Source organism: Scyliorhinus canicula, chromosome 3, assembly GCF_902713615.1.
Source record: "Scyliorhinus canicula chromosome 3, sScyCan1.1, whole genome shotgun sequence".
Lineage (NCBI taxonomy): Eukaryota > Metazoa > Chordata > Chondrichthyes > Carcharhiniformes > Scyliorhinidae > Scyliorhinus > Scyliorhinus canicula.
In genome coordinates this window covers 152,604,419-152,623,761 of record NC_052148.1, presented here as the reverse complement: position 1 = coordinate 152,623,761, position 19,343 = coordinate 152,604,419, and the positions used below count along the sequence as shown (strand labels likewise).

The 19,343-nt window shown below is 48.7% G+C and overlaps 1 protein-coding gene across 2 annotated transcripts in view; it reads right to left on the bottom strand.

Moving 5' to 3' along the window:
• kcnip4 (Kv channel interacting protein 4) overlaps positions 1-19,343 on the bottom strand; it is a 1,191,104-nt gene that overhangs the window by 870,277 nt on the left and 301,484 nt on the right. The window lies entirely within an intron of this gene.

The following is a 19,343-nucleotide window of genomic DNA, read 5'->3' as shown; positions in this document are numbered from 1 at the left end:
CTTGGCACTTACCCTGGCAGCCCTGGTGAGGTCGTGCATCCTCTTCCGACATTGCTCTGCAGAGCGAGGGGTCTGCCCCACAGCACTGACAGCAGCAGACACCACACGCCAGACCTGGCGCACCATGCTGGCAGGGTGGCGATGCCCTCTACGTGGGCAGATGATGCCCCTCCTCTGCTCGATTGATTCGAGCAGCGTCTCGACGTCAGCCTCCACGAATCGTGGGGCTGCTTTCCTTTGCTCCGACTTCCTGGCGTACAGTTTCTGTGCTCGCCCGCGCCTTTTTACGGTGTCGGGCGGCGTCACGTGGGCGTGTTCGTGTCGTCATCGCGTTCCGGCGCCATCGCGCACGTGATTTACGCGGCCCCGGTCCTAGCCCATTTCCCAGACGTGTATACGTCTGGAACGGGGCCGTGTCGGGCCGTCGCAGAAGTCGGCCGTTTTCACGGCCGACTTCGCGATTTTCCACGGGTGCGGAGAATCGCGCCCATGGATAATGTAAAATCCTAAAATGTTAGTTGAAACTATTATAAATCCCTAAAAATTAGTTAATATTACCAAAATCTTAGATTATTTGTAATATGGGGTAAGGAGGGAATTGAGTTGCGCACATCACGGTCCCACAAACAGTAAAGTGATAATATTGGTTGAGATATAAATGTATGGCCAGGTCACTGGAGAAACTTATTACTCTTTTTAGAATAGTGCCACATGAAGTTTACATCCACCTGAGGGGACAGATAGGGCCTTGATTTCAGAAATGATCCAAAAGGGAACCTCTAACAATGTAGCACTGCAATCAGTACAGTATTGAAGTATCAGCTTCGTCCCTGGAGGGGGACTTCAACCCATAACCTTCTAATTCAAAGGAGAAAATGCTACCACTGAGCCAAAGCTGACATTGTGTTGGAGTGGCAATTATCTTTAGTCATTGCAATGTAAGTATCATAGTGCCTACAAACATGGTAGGTGTCATTGTGACATGAGCCATTAAGGCCTGCCCTGAGGCCAGCTCATCTCCACAACATGCCAAGTTCATGTTGCACCATTTTAACTCATTTGGGTGCTTCAAAAACAAACCCAAAATGAATTTAGCCTGAGGTTCCAACTGACAAAGACCCATTTAGCTTGTACAGATGTTGTTTGCTCTTGAATTGATGTGTAAACCTGTATGGGGAGAGAGAGCCCCTTTTCAGATTTCCTCGTTCGTGCTCTTTCTGATCTGCTGATATTTTAAATATTTCAATTGTAATCAAGCAATATTCGATGGATTATATTCCGGCATAAATATTCCCTGCAAATTCACATGCCTAAAAAAATGTAAAATATGCCACAAAAAATTGCTTTAAACATGCACAGCAAAAAAAGTCTCTGCCATTTAAAGAGCTACTCACTCTAAATGGACAGGTGACATTCAATCTCATCATAAATGAACAGGAAACTGAGCTGGGGTTCACTAATCTCCAACATGAGATTAACAATGAAACTTCCATTGATCTAGCTCTTTAAACAGGCTCAGGGATGGAAAGAGAGGCCAGACACTGCATTAATCCAGTAAGGGCCCAACTTCGCAGTCCATGGATACACAATCCATGCACTGGTAAATCTGCACCATTTCAGAAAAAGTTAGAATTTTATCCAGGTACTATTACAGCTGAACTTTCAGCATAGTCTACTGTCAGGATTCAGACATAACAAAAACCTCATATAGAAGATGACATAATATTTTAATATTTTATAGCTGGTCTCCCTTATTCATTGAAAAATGATTTATTCTCGATACATTCTTAGCATGTCTACGTGTCTCAGAAGTGTAAAATAAAATTGTGTAATACTCATTTTCTCTGGCTTTATCTTATTTATGGACTGTATTACAATTGGTTATTACTTGAAGTAAAATTAATCCATTTATCATAACATCTCCCTTTAAGTCTGGGTAAAAGGTAATCATACATGGATGAAATTTATTCACAAATAATTTAATTAAACTGATTTTAGGTAACATTTCAGGCAATCCTGAGAAGTAATGAAAACTGTAAATTGTATGTGACAAGTGGAACTGGACTGTATTATTTTGTCAAACCATTCGATGCAACAAAATATGGCGCACAGTCTTTTGAAATTTAGCTTTCCCATTATGGAACTCGGCACTCTGGAACCCTATCTCTAAGCCACTGAACTTGATTTATATCTCCCCACTTTCAAAAGTCTCCTCAGCACTAGCATTTTTTGACCACCCCTAATTGCCCTTGAGGGGGCACTTAAGAGTAAACCACATTGTTGTGAGTCTGGATTCACATGTGGGCCAGGCCAGGTAAGGATGCAGATTTCCTTTCCTAAAGGACATTAGTGAACCAGATGGGCTTTTATGACAATCGGCAATAGTCATCATTAGACTTAAAATTCCAGATTTTTATTGAGTTCAAATTTCACCATCTGCAGTGGTGGGATTTGAACCAGAGCATTACCCTGGGTTTCTGGTTTATTAATCCAGTGAGAATACCACTACATCATGGCCTCCCCTTCAGTCACTTCATTCCCCTCAGTTTTTATCTTAACTCTTGCCTACTATCTGCTTCCCTCGCCTTTTATGTAGCATCTTGGGACCAATGCACACTATGTGGCCGTGCAGCAACCTCAAAGTCTTTGGCACAAACAGATCGCCTGTTTAAAATACCCTGACAGCTGCCCACAGATTGTGGGCTTTATATTTTGGCAATGTTTTTGTCATCAGGTGTCCAATTCAGCAAGATGTCCTCCTCTACATGGTATCTGTGATATTTGACAAGCAACACAATGGGTTGGAACATAGAACATAGAAAATACAGTGCAGAAGGAGGCCATTCAGCCCATCGAGTCTGCACCGACCCACTTAAGCCCTCACTTCCACCCTGTCCCCGTAACCCAATTACCCCTCCTAACCTTTTGGACACTAAGGGAAATTTATCATGACCAATCCACCTATACTGCACGTCTTTGGATTGTGGGGGGAATCTGGAGCATCTGGAGGAAATCCACGCAGATACGGGGAGAATGTGCAGACTCTGCACAGACAGTGACCCAGCGGGGAATTGAACCTGGGACCCTGGTGCTGTGAAGCCACAGTGCTAGCCACTTGTGCTACCATGCTGCCCTAAAGTTTGCCTCTGCCCTGCACCCCTCCCCCAAAACCTCACTGGCATGTTTGAAGGCAGTGGAGGCTTGTAAAATACAGTATGTGGCCTTCCACTGCCTTCCTGCTTGTGCCTATACCTATCTCCCATTCTGTAGTTGGCAGGGGACGTGTAAGACATTTACCTGCCCCCTTAATTGGCGAGGTGGATAGCCTGGCAGCTTTTACTGCATGCCTGGTGTTGGGAATAAGGGGGGAAACTTTCTTGGGGGGGGGGGGGCTTATTCCCATCAGAGGCATCCCCACATTAAGGTCATACCCTCATGTTAACCTGTCTCCTCAGCCTCTCAAACCCTCTCAGCTCCTCAACACTCTCATGGGGGTCTGCCATGCAACCAGGCTCCACTGATATGCCAAACTTTGGTTCATAATTTCTTCTTGTTCACAGACTGGCTGTAGTCTCAGCAGGGGCCACCACTCACACCTAGCACTGCTGAGGCGACAGATTAGCCGGCAGCTCCCTGGCAAGAACTTCCATCCTAGATGGGGGCGAAAGATCCGACCTTAAGCAATTAATGCTGCTTCCGTCATAAAATGGCTGTAGGCCAACTTGCCTTTTGGTAGGCGGCCTTCATGCTGACTTTTTAGATGGGTGGTGGGGAATAGGGAATTTGGGGCCCAGTAAAATCCAACCCATGGGTGTTCAACTAATGCATTTTACTAATCCTCACTGAGACTACATTACAAATGCCATTTTATTATCAAGATTGTATCCACACTCTGCGTACACACTTCTGGTGAAACCCATGTGGATGCCATTTTTGTGAGTGCATTAGTGCAGGTGCTGGCAGTATGCCACATGTTGTGATGTCAATCATCTTGTCAATGCTGCTTTAAGGCCAAAGCTGCCATTTTCAATCTCACCAATCTAGTTAATATTCTCTCCAAAACAAGCACGGCTGAACTTGCATTTAACAGCAGATAGGATCCCTAAACAGAGCATTTTAAAGGATCTTTGACTGTTCTTAAGTTAGTTATTGATTGATTCTGCTTGTTCTGACTTTGAGGAAATGCTGTAGTGGCACACTGGTTAGCACTGCTGCCTCACAGCTCCAGTGACCTGGGTTCAATTCCGGCCTCGAGTGACTGTATGGAGTTTGCACTTTCATCCCGTGTCTGCATGGGTTTCCTCTGGGTGCTCCGGTTTCCTCCCACAGTCCAAAGCTGTGCAGGTTAGGTGGATTGGCCATGCTAAATTGCCCCTTAGTGTCCAAAATGTAGGTGGGGTTGCAGGGTAGGGTGGAAGCGTGGCCTTAAGTAGGGTGCTCTTTCCAAGGGCTGGTGCAGACTCGATGGGACAAATGGCCTCCTTCTGCACTGTAAATTCTATGATCTGTCGTTTTGCTGGTGCTATTCAAAGTTTGTCGAAGTCAATGGTGAATACATAGTTCTAATTCCAAGGTCTAACTACTTGTTCCTTATCATGGGTGCTGTAGTTACCATTTCACTCATCCTGCAGATTGACAGGGAGCTTGTGCAGGGACAATATAGAGGAGGGCAAACTGCTCGCAGAGAGAGGAGGACAAGGCGAGAAGATTCTCAGCAGGGGACCTTGGTTTCAGGGCATGTCTCTTACCTCAACAAGTAAATGTACAGGCAACATCCCTGTTTTATGAAAGTGGGGTTGGGTAAAACTAGCTGTCTCTCAGAGGCAGACCTGCAGTTTCAGAGTCGGGGGGGGAACATTGTCGTCAATGGCAGTGAAATTCTAAGAATCCCTATGCGTGGGATCCTTCCAGGTTCAAGCAACTGAATCTCTAACATCTGTCAGGTCATCTTCCACTGACTGTATAAGCGAGGTGACTTATGCTCTTTATGTAAGGAGAGGGGAGTACATTACTTTCTGTTTGACCAGAGAGGAGGAGGCAGAGGGTCCATACTGCTTCTTTAGGACAGCAGGCGCAAGGTGTCATCAACTGCACATGGCTTGCTCTGCAGGCATTGAAAATGAAAATCGCTTATTGTCACGAGTAGGCTTCAATGAAGTTACTGTGAAAAGCCCCTAGTCGCCACATTCCGCCGCCTGTCCAGGGAGGCTGGTACAGGAATCGAACCGTGCTGCTGGCCTGCTTGGTCTGCTTTAAAAGCCAGCGATTTAGCCCAGTAAGCTAAACCAGCCCCTTTGCATACAAATGCAGAGTTGTACCACAACTTCAGAGGTCACACTCCTTGAATAGACAATTGATGTGTGACCATGCACAGCATAACATGCAGGTGAATGCCCAATATCCTGTCAGCAGTCATGATGTATTTGATCTGTACTAATTGGCATTTACCTCAGTATTTCAGCATCACGTCAAACTAGAAGCTGGCCAATAGGTGACCAGGGCCATCTGCTCATTACCTGCCGCATGTTCCCGGTGCAAAACCCAAGAACACAACTGAAGGATGGGATGTATTAGGGCCATATTGACACACAAACCATCATTAAGCAGGTCACTGAGGTGCTCAAACAAGGCTTCTGCTGCCTGGACTGCTGTGGTGGAGCTGTGCAGTGCTCACACAGGCAGGTGTCACAACTCATTGTGATCTTCTGTATTTTGCACAACCTTACCATCATGAGTGATCAGTCTGTGTCACCAGGCATACAACAAGCAGCTAAGGAGGAAGAGCGGTGGCAATTGACATATCGCCTTTCCAGCTGCGTTGTTGAAGATTCGTTCATCCGAAGTTTGTTGTTACTTTTCTGAGAATCACTTTAAGTGATGCAACTTTAAATGAATCACAGCATCCTGTAGTAATCAATGTTAAAACCAGAGATAGTTTTCTTCGGGTATTTTTCGCCACAAAAATCAATTTACAAGTGGAAATACTGGACCCTACATGTGCACTAATTTGAATTCCCAGTTGAAATAATTTGCCAAATAAAATACAGCACTAAGCATAAAAATAGAATATAAAATACCGTACAATGCAGCCTGTTTATAATAATTTACAATCACTGACGTAACTGTATTGTTATTGACCAGTCTCCATCAAGTGGCGGAAGTTGATTGGTGCAGGTAGTAACTGAAGCCTGACTATTTACACTGACCAACCTCTGCCACTAGATGGGGCCCAGGACTTCAGTGTGAATTCAGCAGTGGAGACCCATACTGCTCCGAGTCCTTATCCTTTTTAAGAATCAGGGAGATAGAAGCCTGCGACAATGTAGGGGGGAGTTCTCCCCTCTCCCTCGCCTCATTATACCCCCTCACCAGCAGCGGCCTCAGCTCCTCCCCAGACTTTTTATAAAGCTCCACTGGGAACCCGTCCAGGCCCGGGGCCTTCCCTGCTGCATCGCCTCCATGCCATCCATCACCTCCCGCAGCCCAATCAGGGCTTCCAGGCCCTGCACACGCCCCTCCACCTTGGGACATTTCAGCCCATCCAGGAACCGCCGCATCCTCTTTCCCCCCTCGGGTGTTCCGACTCCTAAAGCCTCATATAAAGCCTCAAATACCACTCTCACCCCTCTGGATCCATCACCATCTTGCCCCCCTCGCCCCTCACTCTATCAATCTGCTTTATCGCTGCCTACTTGCACAATTTATGGTCCAGCATCCTATTTGCCTGCTCTTCCGGCCCTCTGCAACCGCCCCACCACCTTCCCCGTCGACAGTAACCCAAACTCCATCTGGAGCCTGTCTCTCCTTCAACGCTCCTCCTCCAGCGCCACTGAGTACCTCCGATCCATCCTCAAGATCTGCAGACCAGCCTTGTCCTCTCCTCCTGCTCCACCCTCTCTATGTGCTCCCGAAACAAAATAAAGTTAACCCCTAACTACAGCCTTGAGTGCTTCCCACAACGTGGCAGCTGTGACTTGCCCCGTATCATTCACCTCCACGTAGCCCTAAATGGCAGCCCTCACCCGTTTACACACACCCTCATTCGACAACAGCCACATATCTAACTGCCAATGAGGCCGTTGGGCCTCCCCCCGAACCACCCGCAAATCCACAGCACGTGGTTAGAGACCACGATCACCAAATACCCTGAGTTGGCCACCCCTGCCAGGCAGCGCCTTGTCCATTACAAAAAAAATCGATCCGGGAATACACCCTGTGCACATGGGAGAAGTATGAAATCTCCTTTGCCCTCAGCCTTCCAAACCTCCATGGGCCTGCCCCTCCCCATGCACTACATGAGTCCCCTCAGCTTCCTCGCCACTACCGACCTCCTCAATGACTTCGGGCTTGACCAATCCAGGCTTGGATCCAAAGTCTACATCATCCCAATTCAGGGCATAAACAGTGACCAGGCCCACCCGCATCCCCTCCAGCTTTCCACTAACCACCACATACCAACCCCCCGAATTGGCCACAATGCTCTTTTCCTCAAATACCACTCCCCTCTTCTTCATATCCAGCCCCGAGTGGAAGACTTGCCACACCCATCCCTTCCCCAGCCTCGTCTGATTTCCTAACTTCAGGTGCATCTCTTGCAGAAGCACCACATCCGCCTTTAGACTCCTCAGATGTGTGAACACGCGTTACCATTTAACCGGCCCTTTCAAACCCTGCACATTCCACGTGACCAGTCTGGTCAGGGGGGGGGGGGGGCTTCATGCCCCGCGTCGCCCTCCCCTGCGGATCAGCTGTGTCCCTTCCTGGGCCTGGGCCAGCCCCTGGCCTGCGAAAAGTGCCCCTCCAGGCCCACCCTCGGATGCCCCTGCCATCTCTCCCTTCCCAACTGTGCCAAATCAACCACACCCATGTCAGCAACCTCCCCTCCTTTCCACCCCCAAACCAAGAAACAACACCTCCCCCCCTCCCCAAGCCTTCCTCCTGATAACCCTGCACTTCAGTTCCATTAACTATCCCGTCCAGCTAGCATGGTGGCCCCCGCCCAAGGCCTGTAAGTACCCATACCCTTCCAATCGAAACCTGCTCCTAAATACCCACCCCAGACATGTTACCATCAATGCAAAGTTCCACTCCAAAGTTCAATGTCCTCACAGACCTCCCAGTCCATGATCTCTCAAAGTCCATCGCCTCCTCCGGCGACTCAAATAAAACTCTTGCTTCTGATGAGTCATCCACAAGCGGGCAGGGTACAAAGCCCCAAATTTCACTCCCTTCTTGAAGAGTGCATCCTTTTCCCGGTTGAACCTGGCTCTCCTCTTCGTCAGCTCTGCACCCAGGTCTTGATAGACCAACAGCTCACCCCTTCCCAGGTACAACTCCTGGTCTACCTTGACCTCTGCAAAATCTTTTTCTTGTCCTAGTGTAGCCACCTAAGATGGACACTGGGCTAACAAAATGGAGAACTGCTAAGGCTGTAGGGAGAAAACAGTCTTAGCCAGGACAAGCAGTCTGCAAAGGCTAATTAGCATTCTGCACGTATCGAAACTAGTTTATGGCCAGGTGGAAGATCTCAACCAAAGGTGTAAATAGCAAAACGCTTTGCATAGTAATGAGGCAATCCAGATCTGGGCACACACAATAGCAACATTTGGGTTTGAATGGATACTTTGAGTGGACGCCCAGACGAAACGGCACCAGAAGTATCCATCACAAAAGACCCTAGAGACCGCCCCACCCATCGAGAAGAGACCCTCAGATTGGGGGATTTGTAAGATATCGATTGGGAAATGACCCAATCGATACATGGCAGGTAAAGGCCCGCCCCGAAGAGGCACGGACATTGGGGGACCTATAAAGGTAGACCCCGCACATGGTTCTGTCTGTTTTGCTCCGGCCTCACTGTCTGTTGTTGCTCCGGCTTGCTGTTCTGACTCCGACTCCAGCCTCCAGATCCTGTCTTCCATCACCAGCCGTTGAGCACCAGCCATCGTTCAGTAAGTGCCAAAACGACGCTCGCTACGTGAACCCGGCATTGCCACATTATTCGACTATTAGCGAACAGAAGGTGCAGCCCAGAAAGGAACAAAGGCCTTGTCCCCTAACCTTGCTGGTTCCTACTTAGATAAGTATTTAGTCGTTTAATAGTAGAAATAAGTATTAGTCTTTAGCGTGTGCATGCGTATTTATTATATTTGTATAATAAATATCAATCGTTTGAACTTACTAATCGGTGTATAGTTTTATTACTTTGAACCTGACCTTGAAATACTTGTGAGGTGTCTAAATACGGCACCTGGCGACTCCGAGCTGAAAATACACACACAGAGCTGTAGTAGTGTTAAGCACACGGCCTTTAAACGGAGGCGTGTTAATACACTCCAATAAACGCGTAATACACTCAAGTAAAACGTGCAATATTAGAAACGGTGCAACTGAATCACCATCGCCCTTGGCGGCTCCCCCACCTGCGGCAGCCTCCTTAGTGCCCTGTGCCCCACTCCATTTCAAGGGGCCAATCAAAGACCCCCTCTCCCATCAACTGCTCCAACATTCTTGCCATATACTTGGCGGTGTCTGCTCATTCGATACCCTTGGGCATTCTGACTGCCCTTAAATTCTGTCGCCTGGAGCTATTCTCAGGTCCTCCAACTTCTCAGGTCCTCCAACTCCGTGGCCACCACCGGCCATCCAAGAGAGCACTGATGGAACCATCAATTCACTAGACACGTGCTTTAAGATATGAACAGTGGTTTTAATCTACTTACAACAGAGCCAGCCTGTTCCGCGTTGAACTCTTGATGAACTGAATGACTGGCTCTGAGCATTGGTATTTATACAGCAGTCCAGGGGAGGAGTCGTGGGCGGAGCCAAGGGTGGAGCCCTGTACAAACTCCTAAGCATTCCCAGCGCTACTCCCCCTAGTGGTCGGGCAACGCAACTGCGCTTACAAATGCATGGTCTCATGTATATACAATACAGTGTGAATTACGGAGTTACATTCACCACAAGCACACACCGCCAAGTATGTTGATGCAGAGAAAGAATATTGTTGCTATGAGTCCAAAGATGTGCGGGTTAGGTGGATTGGCCAGGCTAAATTGCCCGTAGTGTCCTACAAAAAGTAAGGTTAAGGGGGGGTTGTTGGGTTACGGGTATAGGGTGGATACGTGGGTTTGAGTAGGGTGATCATGGCTCGGCACAACATTGAGGGCCGAAGGGCCTGTTCTGTGCTGTACTGTTCTATGTTCTATGTTCTATGAGCTTCAAAGTTATTCAAAGTTAGGCCATAGCTCAGCCACCAGCTCTTATTAGATCTGGTAGGCAGTCTTACAACACCAGGTTGAAGTCCAACAATTTTATTTGGAATCACTAGCTTTCGGATCTGGAAAGCATTGCACCGCCCTCTCCATTTTTTATTTTGGAGAATTATATGATAGTTAGCTATCTCACCCCTTAACATTTATAAAAAAAAACAATTGCAATTAGTTGAAAGTGTCACTGAAGAAGCTAGCAGAATGATGAAATAACTGGGGCGTTCCAGCTCCTCCTAGTTCAATAATGTCACCACACTGTCCATCATCATAAGACATATAAGTTATAATTACATATCTATTCATGTGTTTATTAATAGTCAGTCCTCTGGGTGTACTATGTAGGTTTTCATTACTACTCTGAAATCAAAAATAATTATAAATCTCCACATCAAGGGTGTGAAGTCCAAGTAGACAAAACTATGACTCCAGGCAGTCTGAGATATTTTTTGCTGAGTACATGGTCATTATTTCATTTCCATCAATGCACCACAATCCCACAGTGATAGTAGAAAAAATGATCTTGCATGATAGAGTATAGAACATAGAACAGCACAGCACAGAACATGCCCTTCGGCCCTCGATGTTGTGCCGAGCATTGTCCGAAACTATTCCACTCCCTGTCATTCTGGTGTTCTCTATGTGCCTATCCAATAACCGCTTGAAAGTTCTTAAAGTGTCCGACTCCACTATCACAGCAGGCAGTCCATTCCACACACTAGCCACTCTCTGAGTAAAGAACCTACCTCGGATATCCCTCCTATATCTCCCACCCTGAACTTTATAGTTATGCCCCCTTGTACCAGCTACATCCACCCGAGGAAATAACCTCTGAACGTCCACTCTATCTATCCCCTCATCATCTTATAAACCTCAATTAAGTCATCTCTCATCCTCCTCCGCTCCAAAGAGAAAAGCCCTAGCTCCCTCAACCTTTCCTCATAAGACCTATCCTGCAAACCAGTTGCAGCATGACTACCGACATTGTTTTGCTTTCAAGGTTAAAAAAATTAAGTAATTCATGATTTTAACTTTTTAGAAGGTGTACTCAACATTCCACAAGTGAATGGAGATTGATATAGTACAGGACCAGTATTGTCTCATTATTATTGTTATTTGCAATGTTTGAATTTCCGTCCTTAAAGTGGCAATGAAGCCAAATGAAGTGATGTTGAGTAACTACATTACATTGTGAAACGCAAGTCAAATGTATATTATTGCTGCAGAGCAAGTGCAATGAATTCTTGTATGACATCGAAAGCACTCTCTTAAAAACTCAATGAATGCAGAGAAGCCTTTAGAAACTACAATTCCAAGTTAAAATGAGATGCACTTTTCCTCTTGATACAACACATTGGGCACAATCGTACTGCCTTGTCGCGCCTGACTTGGGATGTGATGAGGCCATTAAATTTTGCGAGACGCTTCTCACAAGATTTACAATACTCAGGATGTCTCGTGAGATCTAACAAGATCTTGCCAGACGTCGCAACCTGGATATCGCCCTCGCTGGGCGGAATCCAGATTTGCATCTTAATGTGAACAGTTAGCCTCACTTAAATATATCTACGCCGGAGTCTATCAAGGCCCAGGATCAGACACCCGTGCCTGGGAGACCTCGCTATAGTGTCATTTAGAACTGGCCCACACAAACGTAGACCAGGTGTAACGGCACCTGAGGGGGTCTCCCAGGCCATTGGAGGCTCCCGGATGGTCAGGCTATGGGCAGGGTCTTACCCTGGCACTCCCGCTGGCACCTGAGTACTTTGGCACTGCCAGCCAGGCACCCTGACAGCAACACATGGTTGCCCTCCCTTTATGAGTTGGGGTGAGGTGGGCTTGAGAACCCCCTGACAAGCAAGTTGGGGGGGGGGGTTCTAGAGGCTGCGGTGGAGGGTTGAGAGATCGGGATAGCATTTAAGAATGGCATCCCGATGTCTTCCTGTACCGATAAGCTGAGCTGGCCAGTGCAGGAAAATAAGTAAGTGCAGCCTCGGCTGGATATTCCTTGTCGAGGCCCCCCCAAAAAAGTCTAATTTGATAACAGGGTCGTTCTTGGTGCTGATGGTGCTGTGAAATATCTCACTAAATGTTCCCAAAACAGGGCTCTTTTTTTCCTGTTTTGCTGTAACTAAATGCACTAATTGTCAATTGCAGCACACACCAGGCTTATGGGAGGGGTATTGTGGGGGTGGAGGGCGGGGGGGGGGGGGGGGGGGGGGGGGGACAGAACACGCACAGCTCCAACAAAGGCTTTGATATTGCCATGGTTGGGCTTCATGTAAATATTTTGTACAAACTGCCAACCTATAAGACAGTGCGTAGGTATTTTGCTATCGGATGGGATGGTGGAGGAAATCATGCTTTTAACCCTCAAAAGGTCACTTTTAAATATTTTTGAGCTGTTCTCTGAGCTGCTTAAGTTGACTGATGCTTTGCACCAATAAACAAAGCTTATTGCCTGCCCCAACCAATGGTTTATAAAAGTTATGTTGGGGTCATCAGACCCAAGTTCAAAATATTTTGTTCAACCTATTACATGTAGAAACCCAAAAATTGATGTCGAGAGGAAGTGAATGATATTGTTTCAATTTTCATTTGCTGGCTCTGGTGCTTTCCAGCATAGACAGGGCAAACAAAATTGAAAATCACTCCAATGAACTGAATTGATAACTTTAAACTTCAGTTTTAACTGAGGCATATTGGGACTTCCGTTGGCGGCCATGGAGTGAGTGGTCGCACATTTGGTGGCTCCCACACAAAGCGTTTTTCTGGACCTTCTCCCCGGTCGTAGGGTGGAGGTTTGGATGAAAAAGATGTAGGGGTGCCAGGAGAAAGCGAGACTCCACTGGTGTGGTTGGTGGATGGATCCATGGACCAGAAGTGGGTCGAGAATTCGAAAGCTGGTGGAGCAGAAGAATATTTGTGCAGCACTTGTCAAGATAGCGGAGGGTAAAGGGCCTGTCATGCCCGTCCAGTGGTCGATGGAGCAACAGGTGGACTTCTTGAATGAGAAATTCAGTCAGCAGAGAAGGGGAGCCCATGAGAACCCAGCTAGGATGGTAGAGCCGCTGAAAGTGGGGATTGACCGTGTGGAGCAGAGGCTGGCGTTCTACGGCTAGATGATCCAGAAAGTGGAGCAGACAGTGGGAGGGGAGTGGGTATGAGGAGCAGCTCACCTTGCTGGTGGCCGGGATGAGGGTGATGCGGGAGACCCAAAAACGGCTGAAGGAGAAGGTGGAGGATTTGGAGACCTGCTCCAGGAGACAAAACCTGCAGATTGTGGGGATGCCCCAAGGCATCGAAGGAGCAGAGGCCGGCATGTATGTGGCCAAGATGTTGGAAATGTTGATGGGGTGGGGGGGGGGGGGGGGGGGGGGGGGGGGGGGGGGGCTTCGACTGGTCCTGGAGATCGACCGAGTGTACAGGGCGCTGATGTGGAAGCTGCAGGCGGGTGAGCTGTCGTGGGCAATGGTGGTGCGGCTACACCATTTCCCGGACAAGGAAAAGATACTGCGGTGGGTGAGTCACACAAGGAAGTGCACCTGGGAAGCAAACGAGCTGCGGGTGTATCAGGACCTGGAGGCAGGACTGGTGAAGAGGAGGGCCTGGTTTAACCGTGTCAAGGCTGCCCTCTTTAAGAAGGGGGTGAAGTTTGGAGTGTTGTACCTGGCCTGCCGCTGAGTGACATTCCAGAATCGGGAATATTATTTTGGAACGCCGGAGGAGGTGATGGAACATTTGAGGGGCAATAGATTGGCAAGAGAAGGAGGACATTGAACTTTTGCGGAGGTGTTTTCTCTTTTGATAGTTATTGGAGAGCTTTTCTTCTTTGAGATGCTTGGTTGGGCTTGGTAGCAGATACTTGGGGAGCATCAAGGGTGAGAGCACCTTTCTCAATCCTTTGTTTTTTTGTTTCGTGTGGGTATGTGAATGAGGGTGGGGGGAGAGATCTGCGGGGGGTAGGAGGCTTGGAGCAGGGGCTGCCAGGCTAGCTGAGTGGGCTAGTTAATGGGAGCACAGTGGGGGGGGGGGGGGGGGGGGGATCAGATGATTGGTGCAAGGGAGGGATGGGGTTGATGTTTTGTTTGGGGGAGGGGGGGAAGTGGGAGCTGCTGACAAGGATGTGGTTGTTGTGGCACAGCGGGAAAGGGAGTGGTGACGGTGGACATGCGAGGGTGGGCCTGAAGGATCATGTGACGCAGGCTGGGTGGCAGGCCCAAAAAGGGATATGCTTGATTGGCAGGGGAGCCCCTCAACCAGGCTGGTCACATGGAACGTGAGGGGCTGAATGAGCCGGTCAAATGGTCATGCGTGTTTGTGCACCTGGGGAGTTTAAAGGCGGATGTGGCTTTTTTATAAGTGAGACATTTAAAGATAGGGGATCAGACAAGGACTAGACATGAAGACAAGAGAATTGTCAGTGTTGGTAAACAAGCTGGTGTCGTTCGAGGGGCGAGCATTGTGGCAGATTTGTGATGGTGGGTGGGAAGCTGGAGGGGTTGTCGGTGGTTTCGGTAAATGTTTATGCCCCAAACTGAGATGAAATGAAATGAAAATTGCTTATTGTCACGAGTAGGCTTCAATGAAGTTACTGTAAAAAGCCCCTAGTCGCCACATTCTGGCGCCTGTTCGGGGAGGCTGATACGGGAATTGAACCGTGCTGCTGGCCTGCTTGGTCTGCTTTCAAAGCCAACAATTTAGCCCTGTGCTAAACAGCCCCTGATGTGGAGTTTTGTGCTGGGTGATGGGTGATCAGGACGCACATCGGTTGATCATGGCGAGTGGGGGGGGGGGGGGGGGGGGGAGGGGGGTTGGGGGGATGTGCGAGGGGTGGGGGGATGGATTTTAACATGGTCATTGAGCCAAGCTTGGACCAGTCGGGCCCGAGGTCGGGGAAGGTGTCGGCAGTGGCGAAGGAGCTGAAGGGGTTTATGAAGCGCATGGAGGTTTGGGAGGTCAAGAGCAAAGCAGTTTTTGTACCTTTCTCATGTACACCGGGTGTACTCCCGGATTAATTTATTTGTGGTGGACAAGACATTGCTGACAGGGGTGGTCAATTCGGGGTATTCGGCAATTGTTGTTTCAGACCACATGCCGCACTGAGTGGATTTGCGAGTGGACCGGGCGGTGGGCACAGTGTGGGTATCAATTTGTGACAACCATAGGTTTGCACCGGAGGCCGGGGGAGGGGGGGGGGGCCTGGATGCGAGGTTTTCAGGTGGCGGCAGGCAGGGATTGAGCGGTTTGGGGACCTGTTCGTAGGGGCAGCTGTACAGGCTTGGAGGACCTGGAGGAAGAACAAGAGCTGCCCAGAGGGAATGGGTGTAGACACTTACAGGTCCGGGACTTTGTGAGGAAGCAGTTGCCGTCCTTTCCCAGGTTGCCGCCACTGTGGCTGCAGGATAAGGTGCTTTCGAAGGAGGGGGTAGGGGAGGGGAAGGTGTACGAGGTTTATCAGGAGCTGATGGACTGGGAGCGAGCTCCGATAAGAGATGTTAAGCGGAAATGGGAGGAGGAGCTAGGTGGGGACATGGGAAGAGGCCCTGCGGAGGGTGAATGCGCTCTGTCATGTGCAAGGCTCAGCTTTATTCAGTTTGAAGTAGTTCACAGGGCGCATATGGCGGTGGTGAGGATGAGCAGGTGTTCTGAGGGAGTAGAGGTTAGGTGTAGACCGTGAGTGGGGAGGCCTGCGAACCATGTCCACATATTGTGGGCCTGTCCGAAACCGAAGAGGTTCTGGAAGAGGTTTGTGGGCATAATGTCTGAGGTACTGGGGGTAAAGGTGGTCCCGGGCCCGGAGGTAGCGATGTTTGGGGTGTCGGAAGACCCGGGAGTCCAGGGGGCAAGATAGGCCAATGGTTTGGTCTTTGCCTTCCTTATAGGAGATAGATTTTGCTTAGGTGGAGGGACTCAGAGCCACCGAAAGCAGGGGTGTGGGTGAGTGACCTGGCGGAATGCCTGAGGTTGGAAAGGATGAAGTTTATCTTAAGAGGGTCGGTCAATGGGTTCACCCAGTGGTGGAAACTGTTCATCGAATTCTTCAAGGAGGATTGAGATGTCGGCGGGGCGGGGGGTGGCAGGGAAGGGGGGCAGGAGGGGGGGGGGTCGCGGATAAGGGGGTTAAAATGCTATTTATTATGCTATATAAGTTTGTGTTCTAACCTGCCTGCTTACCATTGGCTGGGGACTAATGACAATCCCACAATCCTGTGGGAGTATGAGCTTCCCCAATGAGGGGTGCGGTGAAATCATTAGCAGACTCCCTGCAGAAATAGAGCTGGCCAGTTTGGAACCAGGGAGAGAGAGGAGTGAGCAGCAAGGGAATTGCTGCTGCTGTTGTGTATATATATGTTATTGTAAATAAATGTTATTTCTTTGTATCCTGAAAACCCGTGCTGGATTCTTCGTGGCCCTCACAAAAGTTTGCTTTTGCTCTTATTTGTGTGTTTGTTGATTATATAAATACCTTAATAAAATATTTTTTTAAATAAATAAACTAAGGCATATTGAGCACTTCCTGGAAATTTTAGAAAGCATCATGAGTGGCTGCATGCTGATGTGCAAAAGACAGATCTGTAATTGTCTCGGAAATTATAATACAGAATACACAAAAATTGCATTCAGATTGATTTGAAACAAATGTTAGCCACAAAAACAAAAAATGCATTACAGGAAGTTATTAAAATCCTTTATATAGTTTTCATATTGTGCAAAATAACGTATAAAATCAATAAAAACAAAATTAAGTAACTCAATAAACCACATATTCATATTTTCAGTTTTCTGACCATAAATGGGAAAAGGTGTTACAGGTATATTTGAAATTCATGTGCAAAAGGCTCACTAGAAAAAACAAAATACTATTTGGCATTAATTATGTTTCACTAGTTAGGATCCAGATTGTACAGATTACTTTGAGTTGTATTATCAAGTGAATACAAATTCCCCTTTATGCCATCTTTATTAAGGCAGTAACCTATCCAAAATAATACATTAAGTCCTAATTAAAATAGAGGAGAGATGCATTTGACATCTGCTAAGTGTCTAAGTCATATCTCTTCTATTACGTGATTGTAATACATTGTTACTCTTTTGCTTACTTCCAGAATGGGCTGATGGCTGTAGTTCAATGAAACTATCAGTCTTCAAGTTAAAGCAAATAATATTTAATAAATAATGAATATAGATACTAATGAGTTTGTTCACTCTTCCATAACTATAACTGATGATAAAGTAAATCAGAAGTATTAATAACGTTTAACTACTCACGCCAACTTAGCTATATATCTCTAACACTCTGCTGTCTAGTCACTCCTGGATTGAAGAGGCTGCAAGATCCTCTGAGTTGAGTTTATGTACATGGCTGTAGTACTGCCATCTAGTGGTTGTCTAGCACAATGATATAGTTGTTAACCATTTACATACCAGCAGATGTGCAGATCACGACAATATCCAGCATCCTTTGTTTTTATGTTAAATGATAAACTGCGAGGATAACTTTCACAGACCCCCACCCAAGCTCTGTGGCCCATTTATGTTGACTGGTGTGATGTTTACATTACTCTGACATATATGATAACGAAACTCCAGTATTGCTGGAGGCACGGTGGCACAGTGGTTAGCACTGCGGCCTCAGCACCAGGGACCCGAGTTCAATTCCAATTTTGGGTGTCTGTCTGTGTGGATTTTTCACTTTCACCCCTTTTCTGCATGGGTTTCCTCCGGGTGCTCCGGTTTCTTTCCAGAGTCCAAAAGATATGCAGGTTAGATGAATTGACCATGCTAAATTGCAGAGGATTCAGCCTAGGTAGGGTGTTCTTTGAGTGGGTTGGTGCAGACGCGATGGGCCAAATGGCCACCTTCTGCACTGTAGGGATTCTATGATCTATGATTTCCAAGCTTAAATACATTCACTTTAGATGTGAGGATGAGCACTTGCTTTAGTAGTGTGTTTTTGTGCCGTAAGGGCTAATGTGGGACTGAGGAAACAGTGTCACCCACTTTATGATCCATAGAGTCAGGTGATATCAGCTCGCCAAGAGGAAATCTCTAAGTGTCGCCTCGGCGGAGAGAAACTCCTTGAGGTCATAAAGGCTGCCAAGGGAGGGGCAGTGACAGGGAGGAGTAGTGACGCAGGGAGGGGTGTGGCAGGGGAGCTCTAGCGACAGAGGGAGGATGGTGATTGGGGAGGGGCAGTGGCTGGGGGGAGGGGCAGTGGCTGAGGAGGGGCAGTGGTAGGGGAGAGAAGTGGCTGGGGAGGGGCAGTGTCTGGGGGCACAGTGGCTGAGGGGGCTGTGGCTGGGGAGGGGCAGTGGTTGGGGAGAGAAGTGGCTGGAGAGGGGTAGTGTCTGGGGAGGAGCAGTGGCTGGGGAGCAGCAGTGACTGGGGAGGGGCAGTGTCTGGGGAGGGGCAGTGGCTGGGGAGCGGCAGTGACTGGGGAGGGGCAGTGTCTGGGGAGGGGCAATAGCTGGGGAGGGGCAGTGGCTGGGGAGCGGCAGTGGCTGGGGAAGGGGCAGTACCTGGGGAGGGGCAGTGGTTGGGGAAGGGGAGTAACTGGGGGGACAGTGGCTGGATAGGGACGGTATCTGGGGAGGGGTAGTGTCTGGGGAGGGGCAGTAGCTGGGGAGGGGCAGTAGCTGGGGAGGGGCAGTAGCTGGGGAGGGGCAGTGGCTGGGGAGGTGCAGTAGCTGGGTAGGGGCAGTAGCTGGGGAGGGGCAGTGGCTGGGGAGGGGCAGTGGCTGGGGAGGTGCAGTGTCTGGGGAGGGGCAGTGGCTGGGGAGGGGCAGTGTCTGGGGAGGGGCAGTAGCTGGGGAGGGGCAGTAGCTGGGGAGGGGCAGTAGCTGGGGAGGGGCAGTGGCTGGGGAGATGCAGTAGCTGGGTAGGGGCAGTAGCTGGGGAGGGGCAGTGGCTGGGGAGGGGCAGTGGCTGGGGAGGTGCAGTGTCTGGGGAGGGGCAGTGGCTGGGGAGCAGCAGTGGCTGGGGAGGAGCAGTAGCTGGGGAGGGGCTGTGGCTGGGGAAGGGGAGTAACTGGGGGAACAGTGGTTGGATAGGGACGGTGTCTGGGGAGGGGCA